Source organism: Neovison vison, chromosome 11, assembly GCF_020171115.1.
Source record: "Neovison vison isolate M4711 chromosome 11, ASM_NN_V1, whole genome shotgun sequence".
Taxonomy (NCBI): domain Eukaryota; kingdom Metazoa; phylum Chordata; class Mammalia; order Carnivora; family Mustelidae; genus Neogale; species Neogale vison.
Window position 1 is genome coordinate 11,162,501 of NC_058101.1, and position 13,762 is coordinate 11,176,262.

Below are 13,762 nucleotides of genomic sequence, written 5' to 3' on the forward strand. Positions count from 1 at the left end.
TAACCAACTGAGTCACCCAGGTACCCTGAAAATAAGCTGATTTAAATCAGGATTTCTCACCTTTAGCACTGCTGACATTGTGGACCAGACAATTCTTTGTGTGGGAGGCCACGTTGTGTGTTATAGGATTTTTAATAGCCTTCCTGCCCTCTATCTACTAGGTGCTGGTAGCACCCAGTAATGACAAAAATGTCTCCAGACATTGCCACATGTCCTCACAGGGGCAAAATAACCCTCGGTTACTACTGATTTAAAAGAAAATACTAAGTAAAAATAGGACTTAGACATGACGTGACTTAGACTTGACAAATATTTAAACATGTTATGAGAAAACCTGGAGTTTGAGAAACATTGCTTTACTACAGTGCTATTCGAAATTTAATTATAAAAACCAGCAGTTACGATTTTTATCTGCAGGTTGACGACGATGCTCTAAGTTTCCTTTCAAAGTTGAAAGTATTCAAACAGCTTAGAAGGAGCTGGGCTAGTAAGTACATGACATTTATCTTTTTTTTTTTTTAATATTTTATTTATTTATTTGTCAGAGAGAGAGGGAGAGAGAGCGAGCACAGGCAGACAGAGAGACAGTAGAGGCAGAGGGAGAAGCAGGCTTCCTGCCGAGCAAGGAGCCCAATGTGGGACTCGATCCCAGGACGCCGGGATCATGACCTGAGCCGAAGGCAGCTGCTTAACCAACTGAGCCACCCAGGTGTCCCACATGACATTTATCTTTATTTTTCTTTGACCGCCTTCCTCTTCTCTCGCCTCCTCTTCCAGTCGGTCTGTCGCCCTACACCCCCTTCTACACACATAACCGTGAACTGACAAGGCAGCGTCCTTTGTCTAGACTTCCTAGACCCCTCCTTCCCCAATCAGGGGTGCTTTTCTCTTCCCCCAACACCCTATTCTCAGCTTTTGGAATACATGTAAAAATGTAACTGATACTATGTCAGAGAGTATGCTTTCAGTTACTCATGGCAGAAAACTAAGCTATTTCTGGTTGAAACAATGAGGACATTTATTGGTCAACAGAAATGAAGTTTCAAAATTGGGGAGGTTTCAAGGTGGCCTTAATTCAGTGAATCCAGCTCCATTTTTCTATGTTTCCCTTGAGTCTGCCTTTCTCTGTGTGCCAGCTTCATCCTCAATGTGGTGGGAAATTGACTATTATTACATTTTGGGACCTCACGCTCACGTCCAACTACGTTTAGAAGACATTAGGGAAAAATTGTCTCTAGACATTCTTCAGAGACAGCCTCAGATTACTGAAAGTCAGCCTCAGATTTTTCAGCCTTGGAAGTTATTTGCTTTTAATGATTAAGTGGCCGAAAAATTTTCTATCTCTCCAAAGCTCAGTAGTTTACTGGGTTACTGATACAGTAAATGAGATACTATAAGAGAAAGCATTTATAAACTGATATGTAATTATAAGGTATCTCCTCTTGGATCCTTTTTTTTTTTTTTAAGAATAATAAATCTACTCAACAGGTCATTTATAGTAGAAATTATTGTACAATCTCATAGAACAACAATGGAGAATGAATGTCAAAGAAACTTCAAAACTGGTGCCTTAATAGGGCCAAATAGGTCCCAAGGAGACCTGATGGGTGATTCTAGACTCAAAACAGCTCCAGAGTCATCAGCAGCAGAACTTGTGGGCCTTATGCTCTGCATTGATACGGACTGGTTTACAATCCATGTTTCTACTTTTCCCCAATCTGCCACCAACTGACAATTTGTTTCTTTGTTTCTGCATTTATAATTCTGATTGCCAGGACGGGGGCAATGATTGACTTAGCCAGTAACTCATCAATTTTTGGACTATACCCTTTACCAAGGCCACATCAGAGGCCACTGGCTACCTTGTGGGGAGAATGCTCTTGATTTCCATGATTAATAATGTCTTTCAAAGTCTACATGAATGTCATTTCACAGCACACAATGTGTGCTTGCACAAATAAATGTAAATCAATTTAAATTTGATTTAAATAAATGAAAAAAAGGCACTATTATAGTGCTCTATATATTATAAGAATCAATGCTCTAGTTAGACTATAAATTTATTGCAATTCTCTACCCAACAAATGTACCAATAAAATTCAGTTTTCTCCAGGAAAACTGAAATGTGCATGTTTAGCCAGGGAAATTCTAAAAAGGATAATGGGTGGAGGGAGCAGATTATCAGAAGTTAAAACATTATAAAGATATAATGTTTAAAAGCTTGAAAAGAGGCACCTGGATGGCTCAGTGGGTTAAGCTTCTGTCTTTGGCTCAGGTCATAATCCCAGGGTTGGGTCCCTGGAATCGAGCCCCACATCAGGCTCTCTGCTCAGCAGGGAGCCTGCTTCCCCCTCTCTCTCTACCTGCCTCTCTGCCTACTTTGTGAGATCCTTTGTGATCTCTCTCTCTGTCAAATAAATAAGTAAAATCTTTAAAAATAAATAAATAAATAAATAAATGCTGTAAAAATAAGCTAGATCAATGGAAGAGAATAGAAAGAAAAGATATAGACAAATACATATAAAGTCAATGCAAGAAGAATGGATTATTCAGTAAATGATACTGGGACAACTGGAGAGCCATTAGAAAAATCTTGGATCTCTACCTTCCTTAATTTTTTATACCACATTACATTTCAGGTGGCTCAAAGAGTTAAACATAACATTGAATCCATAAAAATGCTAGAAAAAGACATTAAAAAAATTTTTATAATATCCTCAGGGAGAAAGCCTTTCCAGGTTTGACATAACTCCAGAATCCAAATCCACCCATCACAGCAGAACTGACAAATTTGATACATGAAAAAAATTTCCAATAACGAAAAATATTAATAACCAAATGTTTAAATTGACAAATCAGAGTGAATATTTACAACATATTTCAGATGTATTGTATGTTTCTTTGCTTTATAAACAACTCTTGAAATTTAATAAGAACAAGATCACAAGACAATTTTTTAAAATAGGGTAAAATAAAGAGAATACTCTGCAACTGTTAGATAAATGTGGCAGATCTATCTGATCTGATTTTAATTGACCTTTCAGGGTTTCAGGGGCACCTGCGTGGCTAGTCAGTAGAGCAGGGGATCCTTGATCTGAGGGTCATGAGTTCACACCCTATGTTGGGCATAGAGATTACTTAAAAGAAAAAAAAAGTGAAAAAAAAAAGTAATACATAAGTATTATTATTATTTTTTTTTAAAGATTTTATTTTATTTATTTGAGAGAGAGAGACAGTGAGAGAGAGAATGAGCGAGGAGAAGGTCAGAGAGCGAAGCAGACTCCCCATGGAGCTGGGAGCCCGATGTGGGACTCGATCCCGGGACTCCAGGATCACGCCCTGAGCCGGAGGCAGTCGTCCAACCAACTGCGCCACCCAGGCGTCCCTATTATTATTATTATTATTATCTTCCAGATATATTAGTAAGGGGGAAAACCAAAGTACAGAAAAATAATGTGGTAGTCTATCATTTGTTTAAGAAAAAGAGGAGGGGAGGTATTTAAAAGACCACATTATCCATTTCTTTATTGTTGCTAAAACAAATTATCACAAATTTAGTGGGCTAAGACAACACAGATTTATTATTTTACATTTCTGGAGGTCTGAAGTCCAAAAGGGATTTCTCTGGGCTAAAATCAAGGTTTCACGAGGGCTACCTTCCTTTTGGAGGATCTAGGTGAGAATCCATTTCCTGGCCTTTTCCAGCTTCTAGAGTGTGCTCACGTCCTTGACTCAAGGCTCTTTATCCCTCCAGTAGTTGTTTCTGTCCTCTCCTCTCGTTCTGTGACTCTTCTGTCTCTCTCTTCCATCTTTTAAGGATCTTTGTGATTATATTGAACCCACCCAGATAATCCAGGATGATCTCCCCATCTCAAGATCCCTAATTTAGTATGATCTGAATATCCTTTTGCCATATAAGGTAACAACACAGTGTCAAAGAATCACCAGAAGCATATTAAAGTGGTAAAATCAGATTTTATTCAGGACTATTGCAATAGAGGAAAATGATAGGGTATAGAAGTGAATAGTTCACGGACGAGTGGGGATTTATAGCCAGGGAGCAGGGAGGGGGTCAGCGAATTGAAAATCACTGCAAGGAAACATCAAAGGTAAAAGGGAATTTCTGGCTAAGCCAACTTGACAGGATTATTACTGAAGGCAAGCCCTGGTGATCAGGCCTGATCAGGCATCACATGGGGAGCGGGGGAGGATAAGGAATTTGCTCAGGTATCTAGAAAGATTAGCTATCAAGGGTGGGTTCCTAACTAAATTGACTTAGCAGTTGTTCTTGCTAAAACTGGGCAATACAAAGACTAACATAGAAGCCAAAAGGTCAAAACCTGGTTGAGAAGATGGCTCAGGAGAGCCTTATTATGGCTCAGTGGGTTAGGCCGCTGCCTTCGGCTCGGGTCATGATCTCAGGATCCTGGGATCGAGTCCCGCATCGGGCTCTCTGCTCGGCGGGGAGCCTGCTTCCCTCTCTCTCTCTCTGCCTGCCTCTCCGTCTACTTGTGATTTCTCTCTGTCAAATAAATAAATAAAATCTTTAAAAAAAAAAAAAAAAGTTTGATCAAGGAGAAAATCTTTGTCAGGAGTCTTAGGAGGTCTCTAGCCCCTAGGCTGGTTACAGACTGATCCAGGGCAACCCCTATTACCTGGCTCACAAAGTCGGAAGGTCAGCAAACCACTACCTCGGGCTTTTCATCTGGGTAGAGACAAAACTTAACAATTGGTCAAAAAATACTTACTGGAAAAATTTGTCAGAAATGGTTCAGTGAGTAACTTCGGCGTGTGAGGTTTGTCTCAGAAACAATCCTCTTGGCAGAAGACTTGGACTTCGGGACAAAGGACCGGAGGCTATCCTGGAGAAGACTGGCAGATAGACTTGACCCACGTGCCAGAATCAAGAGGTTTCCAGTGTCTTTTAGGACGGGCTGTTACATTTACCCACTGGGTAGAGAGGCCTTTCCATGCAGGACTGTAAAAGCACAGGAAGTAATAAGGGTTTTGCCTCGTGAAATAATACTTACATTTGGCTCGCCTAAGAGTGTGCAAAGTGATAACTGTCCCTCCTGCAAGGCTACTGTCATGCAGGGGTATCAGAGACCCTGGGAATAGACCAATTCTTACATTGTGCTTAGAGACCTCTAACCTCAACAAAGGTAGACAAAAATAAATGATATCCTGAAGAAACACCTGAGGAATTATCTCAGGAGACCCAGCTTTCTTGGACTTCAGCCTTCCCCGTAACATTAATTGGAATAAGAAATACTCCAAAAATTCAAGGACTTACTCCATATGAGCTGTTATATGGACGTGCCCTACTAACCAGTGATTTTCTATTTGACCCAGAGACAGACGCCCAAATTAAACATAGGATACCTTTAGCTCAGTTTCAGCAACAACTACAACTGTCAAATAAACAGCTACAGGAAAAAGGAACTCTTATATATCGGCTGGGGAATCTAGCCAGGGAATCCACTAATTCCCCTTTGATGGAAGAAATATAGGAAAGACCATATGCTGTCATTGTGTCTATTCCTACTGGTCTCAAGTCCTGAATTCATCATTCCCATATTAAGAAGTGGATATCAGGGGTGCCTGGGTGGCTCAGTGGGTTAAAGCCTCAGCCTTCAGCTCAGGTCATGATCCCAGATTCCTGGGATCGAGCCCCGCATCAGGCTCTCTGCTCAGCGGGGAGCCTGTTTCCTCCTCTCTCTCTGCCTGCCTCTCTGCCTACTTGTAATCTCTGCCTGTCAAATAAATAAATAAAATCTTAAAAAAAAAAAAAAAGTAGTGGATATCAGTCCTCGACAGTCCTGCTGCTGATCTTCCACTTATTCCTGTGAGCCTATACAAGACCTGTGTTTACCATTCAAAAAACAAGGCAGGTGGGCGCCTGGGTGGCTCAGTGGGTTAAGCCGCTGCCTTCGGCTCAGGTCATGATCTCAGGGTCCTGGGATCGAGTCCCGCATCGGGCTCTCTGCTCAGCAGGGAGCCTGCTTCCCTCTCTCTCTCTCTGCCTGCCTCTCCATCTACTTGTGATTTCTCTCTGTCAAATAAATAAATAAAATCTTTAAAAAAAAAAAAAAAAACAAGGCAGGTGAGCCCAAGAGCCATGATTTGGGGGTTACTTTTACTATGAAAAAATATACATATAGAGGCCATGACAGCTATTTTAACCTCTCAGGCCATTAATGTAACTGTAGGGGAACCCTTACAGTATGTCCAATGCTGGTCTAACTGCTCCTTGCCTATTGATCCCATAGTATGGAAAAAGAAAAATACTGTTATTTACTGACACAAAATGGCCATCAATGTCCATTTCACCAATTTAACAGATCGATCCTGTAAGCAAAATAAGAATTATACCATACAATTGGCCGCTAGTATGTTAATGGTTACAGGAAAATACACCTGTATAAAAATGCAAAAAGGATCTCCTGATACTGCCTATAAAATTTCCTTTCCCACTGTCCCTGTAAACCAAACCCTGTGAAACTGTTGGCTACATTCAATTTTTGGATACATATGGCTCTAAATATCAAGAATCAACCTCGATTTTGTGTTGCCAGCAGTAACTCCCCCACAAAGCTTGCTTTTCAACAGCCTGGTACGTGTGGGGGCCACGCTGGCCGAAATTTTGCAACTCAGCAAGAGACTTGCTACTCAGTTTTAGGATCCTTCCCTGCTGGACAGGCCCCAATTCGTCTAGAGCATATAATCCAAGCCAAGTGCATGTGCATAGCCAGCAGTGAGCCGACTGCTCATGCAACTTGACTCTACACCTCCCATCCCCACTTAGTAACTTACACCTACCTAGAGGATGGACCTTGTTTTGTGCTGGTATGGCTGTTGGGGAGACAGCAGCCTTGGCACTCTCCCTGATGGGACTGCCAGCACGTGGGAAAATCTTACATTGTGAGGTAGAGCAAACCGTCTGCCTGCTCAGCAGAACCTTTAATGACACGACCCAACCATTAAATGCTCTAGATGAAGAACTAAGCAAAGTTAGGGCAGGATTTCTAGAAAATCAGGCAACCATTGACTACTGCTTCAGCATCACTTAGGTTGTAAAGCGTCTCCACACATGTGCTGTATTAATATAACTGGCAATTCCTGGAAAGTCTCACAATTAATAAGTGACATTCACGCCCAACTGAACAAAATCAGGGTCTCTTGGATTGTTCAATTGGCTTGGAGACCTGGGTCAGTATTTCAGAGATGCCATTTAGCTGGTGGGAATAATCATTGGTCTTTGTTTTTCTTTCTTTGTTGATGCCTGTGTCTCCTCTTACCTTGCAACATCTCTCTGGAGCCATCTCATGGACCTTCTGACCAACCCCTGGGTGTACTCTGACTGCTGTACCCTCATGCCGTCCCTTCTCAGCTGGAAGCAGCAAGAGCACCATTCCCTAATGGCAGTTAGGGTTCCTATAGGGGAGGGGAGAACGAATAGGGAACTGGTAGGGAGAGACAGACAGGGGGCTATGTGATTAGGCTTGCAGAAATACCTTGGGACGCCTGGGTGGCTCAGTGGGTTAAGCCTCTGCTTTCGGCTCAGGTCATGATCTCAGGATCCTGGGATCAAGGCCGGCATCGGGCTCTCTGCTGGGCCGGGAGCCTGCTTCCCCGCAACCTCTGCCTGTCTCTCTGCCTGCTTATGATTTCTGTCAGATAAATAAATAAAATCTTTAAAAAAAAAAGTGGAGGTGTGGGGAAATCAGAGAGAAGGGAACAAACCGGACCACTCAGCCCTAGGTGTGTGGGGTGGGTATCTTTTTATGATAATCACCTGTCACCAACAAAGAGTCAGTTTCTAAAAAGGAAGTAAAGCATTGAAGGTGTTATCACTAGTCCTTGCTCAATGGTGATATCAATAGAGATGTTAAAAGGATTTAAGTTCCACGGTTAGCTTTCTATAAAAGACCTAAAGGTCGTCAGTGGCAACCCTGTTGGGACCCCTCTCACTCTCAAGAGCTTTTTCCATACCCTTGCTTAATAAACTTCCATCACTTTACTCAAAAAAAAAAAAAAAAATGGGGCTCCTGGGTGGTTCAGTGGGTTAGGGACTCTGCCTTCGGCTCAGGTCATGATCCCAGGGTCCTGGGATCAGCCCCGAGTCAGGCTCTCTGCTCAGCGGGGAGCCTGCTTCCTCCTCTCTCTCTACCTGCCTCTCTGCCTACTTGTGATCTCTCTCTGTCAAATAAATAAAATAAAAAAGAAAAAGTTAAAAAAAAAAAGTCTTAGGAGACAAACCAAAAGAGACTATTAATAATAGCAAACAAACTGAGGGTTGATGGGAGGGAGGGAGTGGGAGATGGGGTAACTGGGTGATAAACATTAAGGAGGGTACATGATGTAATGAGCACTGGGTGTTACAGAAGACTGATGAATCACTGACTGGATCTCTGAAATTAATATTATGTGTTAGTTAATTGAATTTATTTTTTAAAATATTTTATTATTTTTTTTTTTTTTTTGCAGAGAGAGATCACAAGTAGACAGAGAGGCAGACAGAGGGGGAGGGGGAGGCAGGCTCCCTGCAGAGCAGAGAGCCCCATGTGGGGCTCCATCCCAGGACCCTGAGATCACGACCTGAACTGAAGGCAGAGGCTTAACCTACTGAGCCATTCATGTGCCCTTAACTGAATTTAAATAAAAAAAGAACAAATTTTTAAAAAGAGTCTTAGGTTCCAGGGATTAGGATATGGATACCTTTGTTGGGGGGCAGTCATTATTTTGCCTGCCACACCACGAAAACTGATCAGCCAAAGAGAATCAACTGAAAAACTATTGTGGGCAATAAAATAATACATTAGAGTAGCTGACTATAAAATTACGAAGAAAAGCAATATCTCATCCACCTAGCAACCAAACTGACAAAAACATAGAAATATATATATATGATCTTGATTATGCAAGAAAAATGGTAAAATGTCATTGGGGAGAGCAAATATCAACCTGGGCATCAGAAGAAGGAAGGATAATTATTTTTCAGTGTGTCTGCTTTTACATCATTTAAGTTATTTTATAGCCATTTGCTGCTAAACAAATCAATCTGATCGTGTCACTGCCTATTAAAAATCTTGGATTAGGTTTTTGGTTATTGGGGGTGTTGCTAACTATCAGAATTGTTTTTGTAGGTTGCTTTTTGTTTTTGTTGTCAATTACCGAGCTCCCTTTTCCTATTTGGGGAGAATCTTCTATTGGGTATGGTTTCGATAGGACTCAGTTCCCCATCTTTTATCCTGGAAACCAAAAGGGAAAGAAATTGCATCCTCCAAACCAGGGCATTGATTCTGGAGGTGGTTACACTAAAACCATGGGACACGCAGATCTATTCAGGGAACCTGCAGAATCATCCCACCCGCGCTGGCGGAGGTGGGCTTCTGCCAGTCTGACTAAAAAACAGCTATTGTACTGTGTGTTTTTGACCTGTTGGGAGCTCCTTGGTTTTCTTCTGTTTTCCAGATCTTACCTTCAGCCTCCTGCTGATTTTGTGAGTTCCCCAGCTTGAATAATGTTCTTTCTTCCAATTTCTTGTAACAAAAAACTCTTGACTCCAGTTATCGGTTAAACCTCCACAAACGCACACACACACCTCTTAGCAAATCATACAAGACCCACCTTTTTTTTTTTTTCCAGATTTCTCTCTTATCTACCTCATCCCCAGCACATACCTGGATTTTCCGTAATTTCCCAAACATGCTATGCTTTTTTATTCTGCTGTAACTACTGAGAATGCTTTCTTTCCCAGAGAGGCAAGTACTTTCTGAGCTTTTTTTTTTTTTTTAAAGATTTTATTTATTTATTTGACAGAGAGAGAAATCACAAGTAGGCAGAGAGAGGGGCAGGGGCGGGGAGAAGCAGGCTCCCTGCTGAGCCGAGAGCCTGATGTGGGGCTCGATCCCACGACCTTGAGATCATGACCTGAGCCAAAAGCAGACAGATGCTTAACCCACTGACCCACCCAGGTGCCCCACTTTCTGAGCTTTTAATACCCACTTAATTCAGCTATAATTTCTCTGAAGTGTCCCTTGGCAGTACTTTTTCTCCTACTTCTATAGTCTACTACAATATGTATCATATTACATTTGAAGTATTTGAACCATTTTCTATCAGCCTAAGAGATCCTAGGGAAGATCCGCCCATGGGGGTTCAGTACACAACGTTTTGGCGTTCCTTAATAAATATTAGTAGGCCGGGTGGGGGATGGGGTAACTGAGTAATGGGCAATAAGGAGAGCACATGATGTGATAACCACTGGGTGTTGTACGCAACTGATGAATCACCGAATACTACGTCAGAAACTAATAATGTACTATGTGTTGGCTAACTGAATTTAAAGAGTAATAATATTTTTTAAAAAATCAAATAAATATTAGTTGACTGAATGACATTAGCTACATGCATTTTTGATAGTCAAGGTCATTATGACTACAACCACCTTTTTCTGGTCTAGTTCACTGTAGCCCTTCAGTGTCATGAAAGGTTACAGGATGATTTGTTCCTTTAAGAATATATTTAATAGGGGCGCCTGGGTGGCTCAGTGGGTTAAAGCCTCTGCCTTCGGCTCAGGTCATGATCTCAGGGTCCTGGGATCGAGCCCCGCGTCAGGCTCTCAGCTTGGCAGGAAGCCTGCTTCCTCCTCCCTCTCTCTCTGCCTGCCTCTCTGTCAAATATGTAAATAAAATCTTTAAAAAAAAAAAAAGAATATATTTAATATTTGGGGCGCCTGGGTGGCTCAGTTGGTTGAACGGGCCGATTCTTGATTTCAGCTCCAGTGGTGGTGGTGGTGGTAGTCTCCATGTTGTAGCCACTGGGTCCTGGGGTCCAGCCTCTTGTCAGGATCTGAGCTCAGTGCAGAGTCTGCTTGTCCCTCTCCCTACCCCTCTGTTCCTCTCCACCACCACCACCGGCACACATGCACTCTCTATCTCCTTATCTCTCAAATAAATAAATAAATAGAATCTTAAAAATATACATATTTATTATTGACAGCTTTAAAATGGCTTCCATGTTCATTTCATTTTTAAAAAATTTTTTTAAAAATTTTTTTTTTAAATTTTTTTTTAATTAAAAAAATTTTTTTTTGGTAATCTCTATGCTTGACATGGGACTTGAATTTATGACCCCCAAGATGGAGCGTCACAGGCTCTACTGACTGAGGCAGCCAGGCGCCCCTATACATATATTTTTGTTACAACCATGTGCGGAATGACAGGGTAATAATTTCCAGGGAGATAGAGCAACTCTCCTAAGATAACATGATTTGTAAGCGGCAATAATGATAATAAATTTAATAAAAGAAAAATGTAAAATTTACTTAACACTTACCATATCCAAACACTTTTTTACTTTCTGTGTGTAGTTTGACGCTTTTACTATTACTATGTCTGTTGTATGGATGGGAAACTGAGGTTACCAGTTACTAAGTAGTTAAGCTGATATTTGAACCAGATCTGCTGAAATGGAATCAGTTTCCCAAACCATTATCCCACACTGGTCATTTTTTTTTTTTAAGATTTATTTATTTGAGATAAATAAGGGGGGAAGAAGAGGGGAAGGGGGAGGGACAAGCAGGCTCCTCACTGAGCTCACAGCTAACATGGGACTTAATGCCAGGACCCCAAGACCCCAAGACCCCAAGACCACCACTTAAGCTGAAACCAGGAGTCTGACGCTTAATAGGCTATGACACCCAGAGGCTCCTACACTGGTAATTTCATTGTAATCTCCTGCTGGCTCCAAATGATGACACTTTATGGCTTCATATAGCTTCTTTTTGTGCTATTTTCTTGTTACCATGCTCATTCACTACTTCTTATCTGTGCTGGAAACCAGGTAAGTAAATTTGGTGTTAGGCCTAAAATTAGGATATGACTATCTGTGGATTTTGTAACATCTTTTATGGGAAGACCTTTTTTTGTTTGTTTACTTATTGATTCTCCATTATATTCTATTTAATAAAAGTCCCAGAAAAGTGCCCCTTCTCAAACAGTTTTGAGTTCACTCATGCTATTGACCTGAAAACAAGGTTCTGTGAATAGTCAATGGGGTGTTGGAGTGGCAATTATCTGGAAGACATAATCTGTTTTTTAGTACTTGAGCTCATACACCTGAACCAAAGAGACACTGGCCAGTCGGTGAACCTACCACAGACCGTTTCTGCTGTCGTAAACTGCTCCAACAGAAATAAATGGCTGAAATGACAAATGGATACACCTTGCCGAAGAAGCAGAGCTCACAGCTTCAGAAAAACTGCTGAGCTCTAGAACGCTCGTTAGTAAATGCCTTCTTGAAGGGTTAATTCTTTTACCAGTGAATATTTCTTTACTACCACTTCTTTTCTTTGTATTTATTTTTTAAGATTTTATTTATTTATTTGACAGAGATCACAAGTAGGCAGAGAGGCAGGCAGAGAGAAGGAAGCAGGCTCCCTGCTGAGCAGAGAGAGCCTGATGTGGGGCTCGATTCCAGGACCCTGAGATCATGACCTGAGCCGAAGGCAGAGGCTTTAACCCACCACTGAGCCACCCAGGCTCCCCTCTTTTCTTTTTATTATGTATTCTTATATATGTAAGTATCACACACACACACACACATACATACACACAGTCCAGAAAGCTTAAATTTGCCTACATTACTGGCAATAGAGAAAAGTCCACTTTTAGTACATGTGCCAATCAAAACAGCGCGATAATTACCTTGCAGGAGTCTTCGTGTAATTTCTTTCAGAAGAATGTTTAAGAATCTGAATTCACTCATTCAGTTCATTCCATGCACATTAACTGAGTGCTTGCCATATGTCTAGCACTCTAGAGATATTAAATATCTGTAGTGAACAAAATCAATATGGTTCCTACCCTCACTGATATCACATGTCTTATTAGACAGCTTCATTATATAATTAACTTTTATTTTTAGTTTATAACCCAAGGTTATCATAAAATATTGCCTGTAAAATTTCTATAGCAATGTGAAACTTCCTAAATATACTTTCTCAAAAACTATAGGGCCAAATGAAATCATGGGATTTTAGTGCTAAAATACATTTTAAAATAGGCATATATTATGCTCTTCTGCTGTCTTAAATTTTATAAGGTATGGTATTAGTTCTTTATTGCTGCTGTATCAAACTTCATGGCTTAAGAAAACACAGCTTTATTATATGACGGGCTAGAGGTCAGAATGGGTTTCAATAGGGCTATAATCAAGGTATCAGCAGGGCTGGGTTCCTTCTGGAGGCCCTGGGGAGAAACTAGAAGCTGCCTATATTCCTTGGCTTGTGTCTCCATTTCTTCATTTTCAAAGTACAGCACCACTTTGTAAACTGTGCTGAGATTATGGAAATGACTTGTTTTTTTCTTTTCAGCACTTTCTGATGGAAATGTTTTCCTTTTATAATATGAAAAAAAAAAGGAAAATTCATAAGGTCTGTTCAGAAAACTGTTTAAAGTTCTGTGCAGCTGGAGTGTAAGTGCATGGAACAGACAGATCATTAGAAATTGAGGTTATTCCGATATCTGGTTGGAACCAAACCAAGTCTAATTTTGTAGCCTGGGTAATGATCTGAGCCTGATGTGATGAGCAATGGGAACGATGGGGGATTTGTAAGCACATGATTGCCAGTCAGATTTGTAACTTAAAAAGAAGCTTTAACAGGGTGCCTGGGTGTCTCACTCGGTTAAGCATCTGCCTTTGGCTCGGGTCATGACCCCAGGGTCCTGGGATTGCCCCACATGGACTCCCTGCTCAG